General features: G+C 39.0%; 1 protein-coding gene across 12 annotated transcripts in view; it reads left to right on the top strand.

Annotated features, from left to right (window-relative positions):
* Positions 1-12,814, top strand: part of Hhla2 (HERV-H LTR-associating 2) — an 85,367-nt gene that overhangs the window by 50,374 nt on the left and 22,179 nt on the right. For 3 of the 12 annotated variants that reach the window (XM_055594961.1, XM_055594953.1, XM_055594938.1), the window contains one exon: positions 7,959-8,118. The exons of 7 other annotated variants lie outside the window; for them this stretch is intronic. The gene's annotated coding sequence lies outside the window, so the exon portion shown is untranslated. The remainder of the gene's footprint in view (positions 1-7,958; positions 8,119-12,814) is intronic. 2 more of the 12 variants (XM_055594970.1, XM_055594947.1) reach the window with 1 other exon arrangement.

Here is a 12,814-nt window from a genome sequence, read left to right as displayed (position 1 = left end):
AGGTTCCTAGGTTGTTTCCTGTTTTCTTCTTCTGGCTTTCAGAGGCCCTCTGTAGCAGGTTCCTAGGTTGTTTCCTGTTTTCTTCTTCTTCTGATGTCCATCCTCTTTGCCTTTCAGGATGGGGATTGAGCATTCTAGTTAGGGTCCTCTCTTTTGCTTAGTTTGTTGGAATAGCACTTCCTCAAGATCCAGCCATACCACTCCTAGGCATATATACAAAAGAGGCTCAAGTACACAAAAAGGACATTTGCTCAACCATGTTTGTAGCAGCTTTATTTGTAATAGCCAGAAGCTAGAAACAGCCCAGATGCCCCTCAACTGAAGAATGGATGCAGAAATTGTGGTACATCTATACAATGGAGTATTACTCAGCAATGAAAAATAAGGAAATCATGAAATTTGCAGGTAAATGGTGGGACCTGGAAAGGATCATCCTAAGTGGGCTGTCCCAGAAGCAAAAAGACACACACGGTATATACTCACTCATATAAACATACAACATAGGATAAACCCGCTAAAATCTGTACATCTAAACATGTAATTATTATAAACGATATTGACCCTGCTGTGTTGTGGAACACTAGATCTTATTCCTTCTATTTCACTGTGTCTTGGTTGTCTGTTACTCAACCTCGCCCCACCTCTTCTCCCCCTTCGGCCTCCCATCCCTACTTCTATAAAACAATCATCTTTATGTTGTATACATGCGTGATAGTCTGCTATTTGTCCTTCCGTGCCTGGCTGATTTCATTTAACATTTCCTCCATTTCACCTATACTGCCACAAATGACAGGATCCCATTCTTTGTATGGATCTAAATAATGTGCTTTTATGTATATACCCACATTTTATGTGTTTACGTAAACATCATTCATAATTTATAAGACAAATGGAGACAATTTTTGAGACAATTTGTATTATAAATTGAGATATAAATTGTAATATAAATTGAGACAATTTAGCCTAGATTCACAGCTGTAATGATATCAAATATTTTTCATATTTCACAATTTATAATTCATATTCTTTAGTTCATTTGATATGTCTAGACACAGCCCTATGTCACATTTTTATCTGCCTGTCTAAACTCTGCATCTAGACGATTTTGAATAATGTATCATAAACGTGGAAGCACAGGTATTTTTTTTTTATGTACATCTGATTTCCTGTGGCTATATACCTAACAGTGGGACATCTGAGGCATGCAGTAGTTCTACTTCAATTTCTGAGAAACGTTCGGGTTGTTTTTTATAGAAGATAGCATAATTTATATTTCTTTTAAATTTAAACTCTTTTGTTGAGGGAAAGGGTATATGCCATGGCATGTTTGTGAAGGTCAGAGGACAACTTGCAGGATCAGTTTCTTCCTCCTACCATGTAGGTCCCAGAGATAGAGCTCAGGTTGTCAGGCTTCGTAGCAGATAGAGGAAGCAGGCAGGAGTTCCTATCCCCAAACAAAAATCTATCTCTAATGAACAACCTCTTCCAAGAGAAAAATTAGTTTCTTGCTAGTATGCAAACTGCACTTGAAGGCAAGCCCCATGCTCAGCAGTAGATAATCAACATAGAAGGAACTCAACTAGAAAGATTTTTGTCTCATTTTCTTTATTTGGGTATTTTAATTTTTAATTATTTTTTTTTCTTTTACTTTACTGGTCTTCTATTTGTATGTTACAATTTCTGATTTTCTGTTTTGATGGGTTTTGTGTGTCTCTGCATTTTTTTGTGCTCTTTGTTAATTTTTTTCCATTTGTTTTATTCTTGTTTTTCTTTTCTCTTTGTCTGTCTGTTTTCTTAAGAAAGAGAGAAGGAAGGCATGGAGTTGAAAGGGTGAGGAAATAGGGAGGATATGGGAGGAGATGAGGAAGATGAAACCATGATCTGAATATATTGTATGAAGATAATTTTATTTTCAATAGACAATCAATCAATAAAAAAAACAACCCTGGAATATGATCATCAAAATGCTGTTAATTTCCTTATTTATTCTTGATATTAATGCCTTGTTGAATGATTAGCTATTTTTTCCCCATTCTACAAGTTCTTCCGGTATTATTGTTTTCTTCAGAATGAAGAAGCTTCTTATTTTTTATATAATTCTAATTGTCTACTTAGATATTGTTGTCTATCCTTTTAGGGTCTGATCTAGAAATTCATTGTCTACATTGATGTCTTGACGTTGCAATGTTTTCCTTGTTTGTAATTTTTGTTATTACATTTAAGTTTTGATCAGTTGAAAGTTTATTTAAATTTTGTGTGTTGGTGTTTTGCCTGTCTATATGTCTATGTATACGTTTTTATGCCTGCCCACTGCCACCAGAGGCCAGAAGAAGTCATCAAATACTCTGTAACTGAGTTTATAGACAGCTGTAAAGCTAGAGCCACCATCTGAGTGCTGCGAGGTGAACCGTGATCCTCTGAAAAACAAACAAACAAACAGTGCTTAACCTCTGCCTCTCTAGCATCAAGTGACAATGTTTTTAAAGTTAGTCTAACCAATGGTGTTATTGGGATGTTATAAAACCCAAAATAGATAGGGTCTAATGGGGTGTCTTTAGAACATTGACAATGTTTTTTTTTTTTCAATTGTTGAATGAATTTATCTCTTTCTTTTTTTTTTCTTCTTGGGCAAGAGGTACAGGGTTTTGCTCCACCATATTATGCTATCACAGGCCCAAAGTGATGGAACAAAGTGAGAATAAATTGAAATTTCTAAACTGTGATCCAAAGTGATTATGTTGACAGTCTCAAGTACTTTGAATATTGATAGGAAAATGACCAATATGTTTTTGTATGATAATCTTCTGTCCTACAGTTTTACTAGATTTACTTGCCACTTCTGTTAGATTTTTAGTGGATTTGTTAGACTTTCCTATGTACATATCATAACATCGCTAAACAGGAGCCATAGTTTCCTATCTGGGTGCCTTCTATTTCCTTCTCTTGCCCGATTGTTCTGGCTAAGGCTTCTAGTACTACACTGATAAAATGGTGAGAGTGGGCATACATAACTTGTTGCAGATCACAGATGATATCACAGATATCACCAATTGGCTAAGGGTTTCCCATATAGCTTTTTTTTTTTAATCAAGGTTCATTTCTTTCACACATAATTCATTGAGTGTGCTTATCAGGACAGGATGTTGGAGTTTATAGAATACTACATCTTGTGTGTATTAAAATGATTGTATGCTTTTTGACTTTTGTTTTATTGAAGTCACGTGTGGTATCTATTGATTTACATATAGTGAACCATCCTTATATCCCTGTAATAAATCCTCCTTGATTGTGACACACGGTCTTTTTGTGTATTAGTCTTTAGTTGGAAATTTTAAAATCTGTATTTATTGGGGATGCTGTTTTTGAGAGTTTTATACATTTGGTGTTATCCTTATTCTTATTTAGTTTTATTATCAAGGTAACGGTGGCTTTACTGCACGAGTTTAAGAGAATTCTTTTTTTTTTCAACATTTTTGGGAATAGTTTAAAAATTAGTGTTACCTAATGATAGTAAAGGCAATATACAGCAAGCCTATAGCCAACATCAAACTCAATGGAGAGAAACTTAAATCAATCCCACTGAAATCAGGTACAAGACAAGGCTGCCCATTGTCTCCATATCTCTTCAACATAGTACTTGAAGTCCTAGCCAGAGCAATAAGACAACTAAAGGAGATCAAGGGGATACAAATCGGAAAGGAAGAGGTCAAAGTGTCACTATTTGCAGATGATATGATAGTATACATGAGCGACCCCAAAAATTCAACCAGAGAACTCCTTCAACTGATAAACACCTTCAGCAAAGTGGCAGGATACAAAATCAACTCAAAAAAATCAGAAGCCCGCCTGTATACCAAAGACAAAAAGGCTGAGAAAGAAATTAGGGAAACAACACCCTTCACAATAGCCACTAATAACATAAAATACCTTGGTGTGACTCTAACCAAGCAAGTGAAAGACCTGTTTGAGAAAAACTTCAAGTCTCTGAAGAAAGAAATTGAAGAAGATCTCAGAAGATGGAAAGATCTCCCGTGCTCATGGATTGGTAGGATTAACATTGTGAAAATGGCCATCCTGCCAAAAGCAATCTACAGATTCAATGCAATTCCCATCAAAATACCAACTCAATTCTTTACAGACCTTGAAAAAAAGATTCTCATCTTCATATGGAGAAACAAAAAACCCAGAATCTCCAAAACGATCCTGTACAACAACAGATCATCTGGAGGTATCTCTATCCCCGATCTCAAGCTGTACTACAGGGCAACAGTAATAAAAACTGCATGGTATTGGCATAGAAACAGAAAGGAGGATCAATGGAACCAAATAGAAGACCCAGAAATAAACCCACACACCTATGAATACTCAATTTTTGACAAAAAAGTCAAATCCATTCAATGGAAAAAAGACAGCATGTTCAACAAATGGTGCTGGACCAACTGGATGTCTACATGCGGATAAATGAAAATAGATCCATATTTATCACCCTGCACAAAACTAAAGTTGAAGGGGATCAAGGACCTCAACATAAAACCAGATACTCTAAATCAGTTGGAAAAAAAAGTGGGAAACAGGGTAGAACTCATTGGCACAGGTGACAACTTCCTGAACAGAACACCAACAGCACAGGCTCTAAGAGCAACAATCAATAAATGGGACCTCATGAAACTGAAAAGCTTCTGTAAAGCAAAGGACACTGTCATCAAAACAAAACAACTGCCTACAGATTGGGAAAGAATCTTCACCAACCCTTTATCTGATAGAGGGCTAATATCCAGTATATATAAAGAACTAAAGAAGCAGAAAAGCAACAAACCAAGTAATCCAATTAAAAAATGGGAAACGGAGCTAAACAGAGAATTCTCGATAGAGGAACATCGAATGGCAGAGAAACACTTAAAGAAATGCTCAACCTCATTATCCATTAGGGAAATGCAAATCAAAACGACCCTGAGATTTCATCTCACACCCATCAGAATGGCCAAGATGAAAAACTCAAGTGACAACACATGCTGGAGAGGTTGTGGAGAAAGGGGAACCCTCCTCCATTGCTGGTGGGAATGTAAACTGGTACAATGACTTTGGAAATCAATCTGGCACTTTCTCAGACAATTAGGAGTAGTGCTACCTCAAGCTACCAGCTATACCACTCTTAGGTATATACCCAAAATTTGCTCAAGTACACAACAAGGACATTTGTTCAACCATGTTTGTAGCAGCTTTATTTGTAATAGCCAGAACCTGGAAACAACCCAGATGTCCATCATTGGAGGAATGGATACAGAAATTGTGGTATTTTTACACAATGGAATACTACTCAGCATTCAAAAAGGAGGAAATCATGAAATTTGCATTCAAATGGTGGGATCTAGAAAAGATCATTCTGAGTGAAATATCCCAGAAGGAGAAAGACAAACATGGTATATACTTGCTTATATAGACCTACAAGATATGATAAACATAATGAAATCTATACACATAAAAAAGATAATCAAGAGAGCGGACATGGGGTAAGATGATCAATCCTCATTTAGAAAGACAAATGGGATGTGCATTGAACGTATGACAGGAGTCTACCACAAAAGGCATCTGAAACACTCTACCTAGCAGTGTTTCAAAGCATACACTAAGACTCATAACCAAACCATGGCAGAGTGCAGGGAATCATATGAAAGAAGGGGAGTTAATATGATATAGAAAGGATAGGAGCTCCACAAGGACCAAATATATCCGGGCACAGGGTCTTTTCTGAGACTGACACTCAACCAAGGATCATCTATGGATATAACCTAGAACTTCTGCTCGGATGTGGCCAGTGGTAGCTTAGTAACCAAGTAGTTTTCCAAAGTAAGGAGAACAAGGACTATTTCTAACAGGATCTCAAGGGCAGGCTCTTTGACATCCCCACCCGCCCCAGGGGAGGAGCAGTCCTGTTAGGCCACAGAGGAGGACTTTGCAGCCAGCCCTGAAGATACCTGATAAAACAGGGTCAAATGAAAGGGGAGGAGGTCCTCACCTATCAGTGGACTTGGAAAGGGGCAGGGAGGTGTGGGGTTGGGGAGGGAATGAGGGAGCGGGATACAGCTGGTACACAGAGTTAACAAAATGTAACTAATAAGAAAAATAAAAATTAAAAAAAAGAAAATAAAAATTAGTGTTTATTTTTCTTTAATAGTTTCACAAAATTTACCAGTGAAAATATCTAGTCTCAGGTTTTTCTTTTTGCGGATACATTTTATTACTGATTTGATTTTATAACTTGTTATTGGCCTACTCAAGTTTTTAAATATCTCCATAGTACAATTTTGGTGGATATGTGTGCTCAGAAAGTTATTTCATTTAAAATTTCAAATTTGTTGATATGGAAACTTCATAATAGCCCTTAATGTTCCTCTGTATTTTGGCAGTATCATTCATAATGCCATCTTCACAGTAGAATAATTCTCGGGGCCTAGGTAGGCTAAATATCTCAGGATAGCACATTCAGCTCCTTGATGAACCAAGATGTCCAAAGAAGATGAGTCAATCAACTCTTGGAGTGGTTCCTGGCCAAAGTCACCAGGCTGCTTTGAAGTACCGTAGAACGTCAGGCAGAATCTCTAGTTGCAATAGCATGGTACCGAGGGGCTCTACCGGGTAACACTGTAGTGACTGGAGTTGGATACATGGGCCAGTCTGTTGCTCTGGGTCAGTGGAATAGTGTGGATTCATTGATATCTCTGCAAACGAGGTCATTTCCTGTTAGCTTCTCCAGAAACAGGGTGTCATTCCAGATAAAGCTCAGAAGATAAAGGCGGTTAGAAATAAGGGTGACACGCAGAAGGAACAACGGGACCAAGGAGCATTCTACTGCATGTTTGTACACATAGGAAAGAGCCTCCAAGTGAGAATCCTTGTTGGAAAACAGGAAGGTATATGGAGAGATGGTATCAGATGGAGAAGATACAGGAAACATTTTCGGGAGATTTTATATTGTTTGAAGCAGGTGGCAGATGACCTTTGAATACTGAGAGTGGAAGCCACCACAAGGGAAAGGACCATTTTTCAGTAGTAAATCATGCTAGGCCTGGATCTCACTGTCAACACGTGGCTAAGTGCAGGCAAAGATGTCTGAATCATAAAACCTCTCGTCCCATCAACTATTCACCATTTATTGATCTCTCTTCTCTCACACTGCCTTGTCTGAATCTGCAACATCTTTACTGAGTCCAGAAAAGTCCATAGCATCTCTAGTTACAGAACTGAATGGAACCAGACAGAGTTTGGGTGGATAGGTGCACTGGTAAACTTAATTTGAATTAATGAACATATCTGCATGCCAAAATGAGGGAAATTTAGATTTTTCTAAAAGTGAAAACGTATATACCAAATTAAAGCTTTATATTGCCCCTTCTAAAGTTTCAGCTGATTCAACAGTTAACTAATTTAACACTGTTTATGACATTGAAGTACAAATAGTTGGATTGTAAAGTGTCAGATTCATTATTTCTCAGTTTTTACTTTGTAGTTACCATACTGCTTTATAGGCTATTGTATAATCCCCTTGAAAACAAGAATTTACTCATTGGTGGGGTTTTTGTTGTTGTTGTTGTTTTGTTTTTGTTCTTTTGTCTTTGAATGAAATAACAAGATTTCCTGGAGAGTCAAATAGGCAGCCAACTTCTTTTCTTGTGGAGCAGACATCTCTCATGTTTGTAAAATGATGCTTCAGCTGAAAACCAGTATTTTCCTTTTTAATGTTGATACTAAAAGGAAATGGGAATTTTAAGGTAAATGTGCTTTTTCTGCTAGAAACCTTCTATATACAATATAAGGTGCATTCAACTAGCTATAAAATTCCAATGGCTCATATCTAATGTTTGCAGCTTCAAATTAACTGTTATTTGTGCTATTATCAAGCACTTGAATGCCTCTTTACTCTGGTAAAAGTTAATGTGACTTGTTTCGGCATTTTTCAGAAACAGAAGGAAAGATTGCTTTTCCCCCTGTACTTTGTTATGTAGAGAAATACAAGGCCTGGTTCCTGTGGCAGAAAAACTTCAGCTATTTTTTTCCACTGATTATTTTAATTTGGTGTCACTTCTAAATATCTGGAGACATCTGAAGACTCGTTTTAAGGTAATTTAAATGTATTTCTTAATTAACAATCTAGGGGCAAGGGATTCAGAACAGGTAGGAGGACAGGCTCAGAAGTTAAGAAAACCTGGATCCTCTCATCATTCTATCTCATCCATCTCCTGTTGACTTTCAACTATTTCACTCATTCTCTTGTACCTATTATATGGCTACTACAGCTCCAGGCACCAAATCAATGCACAGAAAATAGAGACAGGGAGCAAAGCAACAGGTAACTGTAGACATCATCCTAACAGAACTCTTTTCTATCTCGTTGTTCCAACAGTGGCTGTTGTTGATCTTCAAATTGATTTCAGAAGTTTATTGGGGCGGGGGGACAGAGCAACACAAGAGAATGATCATACTTTCCACCGTATTTAATTAATTTCCTAGACTCAAAGTTGTAAGTAGGAACGGGTGGGCATGTAGACATTGTGGTCATGGCCCTACAGTCAAGAGTCATATAAATACAGTTAGCCAGCTGGTTTCCAGTTTTCAAGAAACTTGAGAATTTCCAGATGGCTTGCACCTCTCACCAGTGATGCAGGTTCATTTCAGTGTGGGCACCACCAGTGATGCAGGTTCATTTCAGTGTGGGCACCAGCTTGGAGTCTCCTTTGCAAACCTTGGAGGACTCACAGTCCTACCTTGAACCAGTTATGACCATCTCAGTTACCTTTCCTGAACATGGCAGTTCTCCACACAGCTGGGATTGGTCACATCCTACATAGGACCTGGCAGAGGAACTCTGTTAGCATAGAAGAAGAGTGATGGTACTGGTGTTATTTCACATCGCTGTTACACAGTTTATCCCCTTCACTCCAGTAGGTTGCTTTGGGGTAGTTTCCTGTTGCATTCTTAGTCACAGGCTGGCTCCTTTTGTCCACCATTAAAGCTGTACTAGTGTACCCTTTCTAAAATATAATCCTGACTTTATCATTATCTCTTATGTACTTAGTATGAATTCTAAGAAGGTTCATGATATATCCCTTTTACATCTTTCCAGTGTTTTCTCTTCCATGTGGCTGCTTGCTCATATCACTTAAGATTTATGTTTCCATACGGCTGCATTTTTGTAGCTTTGTTCTGTTTTCTGTTAGAATATCTAACCTCACTCTTTTTTCTCTGTTCTTCCTTCTGGGTCGTTTTTTTTTTTCCTTGTTCTTCGAAATTGATGCTTTGAAAGCCTTTTCTAAGTACCCTACCCCAGCAGGCTCCAGTGTTTAATAGCAACTCCTGAGAGCTCTTACTGCTGCTCATGTTTCTGCATTGTGATTTATTTGTTTCATAATCCACCTGTCTTTTGGTAGTAGACTGAGCTTTTTGAGATTAAGAACTATCTGGCTCATCCGGGTAGAGTTTATGACCCGTAGGTGATGTTCAGCTTATAAATTTTTACTGATCCAAAAGACGTCAAATTTGCTGTGTGACAAAAACTGAGTCCTGTTTCTTAGGAGGTCAAGATAAATTTGAAGTATCTTGTATCTTAGACTCTCTACATTTTCTGACTCTAACTAAAAAAGTGGTGGTATGTACAATTCAGGGCTGCAGATACAAAGCTTTATAAACAAAAGTTATTTGGCAGAATTGACCCTGAGTGCTGCAGAAATCTCGCTGGCACAAAGCAAACATTATAACCACTGTACTTTAGAAGTGATTCACAGAGCCCTGCCAGTGGTTTTTCTTTTCTTATGTGCCAGGTAGTCAGGTTAGCAGCAGCATTAAATCCTAAGGACAGGAAGTCACTAAGCCAGGTGTACATAGGCAGGAGGGCACGCTGGAAGTAGTCTATCATAAGGCGTCACTGAATAGAAGTTCCAAGTCACATACACAGCTAGGAGTGAGTCTTTTCTAGATTGGTTTGAGCCTGTTCTGCACCCCAAGTCTTTGATTTTGATGTTCAGTTACAGTTCACCCAGACCAACACCTCAATATGGAGTTATAAGGAGGAGCTTCCTGTTGAAGAGAAAACACCGAGGTTAAAATGGAGTGACTAAATTCACGCAGGGAACTGAGGTGCACTGGCTCTGGCATTCCAGAGATGTATTTATATGTAATGCCTTTGACCAGCAGAGGATGAAACTCTACTGTTAGAATTAGGTGATAAATCTAAATAATTGCAGGAAGCAATCTATGTCAGTGTGGCCCAATTCCTCACCCTCTACATACGGCTGAGCCTACTCTGTGATACTTCATGTAGGATTTAGGACTGTTCATTGCTTCAGTTGAAATCCTTACATTTGACCATCTATGGATATAACCTAGAACTTCTGCTTGGATTTGGCCCGTGGTAGCTCAGTAACCAAGTAGTTTCCCAAAGTAAGGGGAACAAGGACTATTTCTAACAGGATCTCAAGGGCAAGCTCTTTGACCTCCCCCCACCCCCCAGGGGAGGAGCAGTCCTGTTAGGCCACAGAGGAGGACTTTGCAGCCAGCCCTGAAGATACCTGATAAAACAGGGTCAAATGAAAGGGGAGGAGGTCCTCCCCTATCAGTGGACTTGGGGAGGGGCATGCATGAGGAAGGGGGGGGAGGGTGGGATGGGGAGGGGAGGAGGGAGGGGCTTATGGAGGAATACAAAATGAATAAAGTGTAATTAATAGTAAAAAAAAAAAAAGAAATCCTTACATTTGTATTATCAAGCCTGGTAGTTGATTTTCTAAAAGTTATACAAATTAAATTCCGAATTTTGTAAACTTATAGGAATCCACCTGTGGCTTCTGGGAAGGGAGAAGGCAGATCTTGATATTTTTCTGAGTTTTCATTCTTGTGCTACCTAAGTCTATAATGTAATATCCCATATTTTCCATGCTGACTCCTTGAATATGGCCCAGAATCTTTGCCTTCAAGAGACTTTAGCCACTTCTGGAATTCCACAATTTGCTTTCTGTCTTTTGCCATTATCAGTCTTACATTTTGTCTGAAAGCAGTTTTTTTTTATTTCTTTTCCTTTTATAACCTGCTTTTATTTAGCCTTTCCGAAACATGCATCTTATTCAGCTTCCTTGCTGCAGAAATGCTGTTTGTTCTTGTCTTTCTATGGAATTAAAATTCTGCTACATGCGGTTCTGTTAAATTATTCAATGAGCCCGAGAGAGCAGAAGTGCACAGAAATGAGACCTTGACTTTGCCCACACATTTAGTGTGCCATCGGCATTATTGATACGTTTCAAAGAGGGAGAAGTTACTCTTTTTAAGAAGTCCTAGGCTTCACATTTGCACATGCTCACCACTTCTCCTAATGGAGTCTTCTTCAATTGTTTCCTGCTTTTATGTGCTTGACAAGGCCTGCTGTCTACTTTGTTACCTGTGGTGATTTCCTTTGTCGGTTTTTTTCTTCCTGTGATTTTACAGCATCCAAAAAAAAAAAAAAAAAAAAAAACAGAAAATAAAAACAAAAGCCCACTGTCTGACCATATTCCTTCTTATACAGAACACTACTGTGAAAGGTTATATAATTGGTCTTGATTTTTCTCCCCCCGAAAGCAGTATTTAATGCATGAGTAGAACTGAAACTGGTCCTTGAAGGCACAGAACTATGTCTGGATCCTCTCAGGCCATGGTCTTCCATCCACTAGCTTTAGCTCGAGTTTTTCTTCCGGTGTACTAATCTTACCTGAGAGGGGACCTGTGAGCAAGGAGCTAGTGATCCCAGCTGTGCCCATTAAGGAAGTGAGGGCAGGGGAAGGTCAGGCAGAGAAAGCGGCTAAGCAAGGGCATGCCTTCAGGTAAAGGCTCAGCTTTCAGGCAGGCAAAGCTCTGAAATGCAGAAGGTGTTTTGCATTAAACCCTCCCCTGCTTACTGCTTCCACCATCCAGTCAGTTTCTTCTGAAGAACTTTGAGGTTACTGAGCAGGCAGTAGCCGCTGGATAATTCACATATGAAAGCTAAAGTGATTAAAGCAATTCTAAGGGACCTGGGCAGACCATTAACTTCCTGCTAATTAGAAAAAGATCAGAAACTAAATGAGTACCTGTCCTAGTTAGGGTTTCTATTACTGTGATAAAATATCATGGCCGGAAGCAAATTGGGGAGGAGAGGGTTTAGTTGGCTTCTATAAATCTAGTCATGGTCTATTGACTGTAAATGAAGGAACCAACTCAGGAACCTGGAGGCAGGAACTGAGGCAGAAACCAAAGAAGATACTGCTTACTGGCTTGCTCCCCCTGGCTTGCTCAGCCTGCTTTAAAAAATATATTTTTATTACAGTTTATTCACTTTGTATCCCAACTGTAGTCCCCTCCTTCGTTCCCTCCCTTCCTCACTCTTTTCCTCCCATGCCCCTCCCCCAGTCCACTGATAGGGGAGGTCCTCCTCCCCTTCCATCTGACCCTAGCCTATCAGGTCTTATCAGGACTGGCTGCATTGTCTTCCTCTGTGGCTTGGTAAGGCTGCCCCCCCTCCCCGTTAGGGGGAGGTGTATATACTAACTTATAAGTGGATATTAGACATAGAATATAAGGATACTAATATATATCATACTAAATGAGTGTAAACATACTAAAATCTGTACACCTAAAGAAGCTAAGCAAGAAGGAGGACCCTGGGTAAGATGATCAATCCTCATTCAGAAAGGCAAATGGGATAAACATCAGAAGCTGGAGAAGACAGGAAATAGGACAGGAGCCTACCACAGAGGGCCTCTGAAAGACTCCACCCAGCAGGGTATCAAAGCAGATGCTGAGGCTCAGCCTGCTT

This window comes from Psammomys obesus, unplaced genomic scaffold (assembly GCF_907164565.1).
Source record: "Psammomys obesus unplaced genomic scaffold, mPsaObe1.curated_primary_1811, whole genome shotgun sequence".
Lineage (NCBI taxonomy): Eukaryota > Metazoa > Chordata > Mammalia > Rodentia > Muridae > Psammomys > Psammomys obesus.
This window is presented reverse-complemented; position numbering and strand designations above follow the sequence as displayed.